This window comes from Tubulanus polymorphus, chromosome 4, assembly GCF_964204645.1.
Source record: "Tubulanus polymorphus chromosome 4, tnTubPoly1.2, whole genome shotgun sequence".
Lineage (NCBI taxonomy): Eukaryota > Metazoa > Nemertea > Palaeonemertea > Tubulaniformes > Tubulanidae > Tubulanus > Tubulanus polymorphus.
In genome coordinates, this window is record NC_134028.1 from 4,258,656 (window position 1) to 4,260,286 (window position 1,631).

At 37.8% G+C, this 1,631-nt stretch overlaps 1 non-coding gene across 1 annotated transcript; it reads left to right on the top strand.

Annotated features, from left to right (window-relative positions):
• Nucleotides 1-214: 214 nt before the first annotated feature.
• Trnad-guc (transfer RNA aspartic acid (anticodon GUC)) lies at nt 215-286 on the top strand. Its single transcript has one exon. It is a non-coding gene; the product is annotated as a tRNA-Asp (tRNA).
• The last annotated feature ends 1,345 nt before the right edge of the window (nt 287-1,631 follow it).

Consider the following 1,631-nt stretch of genomic DNA (forward strand, 5'->3'; position numbering starts at 1 on the left):
GCGCATGAAATGTCGTCTTTTCTCTTCCGAACAAAAAACGCATCATTTTTCTTACTAGTGCATCTTCACAAAATCAGGGACTAGAAGCCAGCAACTAAATCAAGACATAAAGCACATATACATATTAATGAATATAAAAATTGACCTATTTCCAGTTTGTCCATTCTGATTAGCCTGCTAACAACTTTACCTATTTCTACCCCACAGATCGTAATCCTCGGTAGTATAGTGGTGAGTATCCGCGCCTGTCACGTGCGAGACCCGGGTTCGATTCCCGGCCGGGGAGAATTTTTCTTTTCATAATTTTGATATAAATTGCCTTCTTCTGTGTTTGTATTAAATCCCAGAAAAGCTGAAGATATAAAAAATTTAAAAAAAAGATCGATAAGTTTCCGAAAGATTTACGACTGATAATTTATGCTCTCTGGGACCTTTGGGCGTCATAAATACATGTGTGTTTATACTATTGATATATACGTGGATATTATCTAAGATAAACTCGTTCGACAGTGATGAATGCCTCTCACGAATTTTTTTATTTGCGCTGTCTGCGTCAGCCCGCTGAAAATTGATGATTTATTTACGACAATCTTTATTTATCAGTTCATCGGCCGATAAGAATATTTCTTGTATGAGTCAATCATTTTCTGGTCGGATTAAGTCGAGCGTTCGAACTGCTAGTTACAGTCGGAATAGCTTCAAATTCCTCATTTTGTCATCTGGGAACAAACTTTGCACGTGAAAACATTTTACAATTTTGAGAATGACGACATGGCGATTTCACGCTAAAAAGTGGACTGCTCCAGGGCTTTTCCCCACAACCGAGCGAACTTCGGTTTCGTAGTTACTCAACTCTACGAGCAATCGTTGAGATGATTGCTCGTAGGTCAACTTTAGTGATCGGAGCTAATAACCGAATGCACTATTAAAAACCTCGCATTACACTGTGTCGGCCATCTTGGAACTTGATCTGGTCCGTGGCGGTGCTCAGTTGCGCAGTTCGCTATACTCGAATAACCGAAGTTCGCCCTGGATCTCAGATTCACTGGGCTGTAAATAGGTTGAACATATTTTACCCGTTTGAAAATATTGCTGCTGGGAACTGAAAAGATGGTTTCGTGTTTGTTTAAAACGTGTTTCTGAACAAGATCCACTGATGATTGTTAGGCGTCGTGTTTGTTCGTCCTTGTTCTCGAGTTGAGACTACACTGGAAAATAAACAATGTTCAACACCTTCTCTACAACTAGTAAAACGTCATAATTACACATGTTCGTTAATTTTTAAACGTGTTCATTTGCTCATACTCGTCGAACTTAGTTTCATACCGGTACTGAAATATATAGACCTATTACGTCATTTGGACGTCAAGCGCCAACAGCTATCTGAATTTTACTATGTAGTTAATCTTTTGTAATAGCCTTGGCTGAAAAATTGAATCTTAACCTTGATTGTTATAAAACTATTTTCCAATTTGCTTTGTTTGTATGTATATTTGTATATGATTATTTTTCATATTTCATATTTTGTATTCAATTTTGCCTCCATGTACCATTCTCATGGTTGGAGCGAAATGAATATCTCATCAGAATAAAGCCAATTTTGACGGCAATTTTACGTCCAATATGACGCG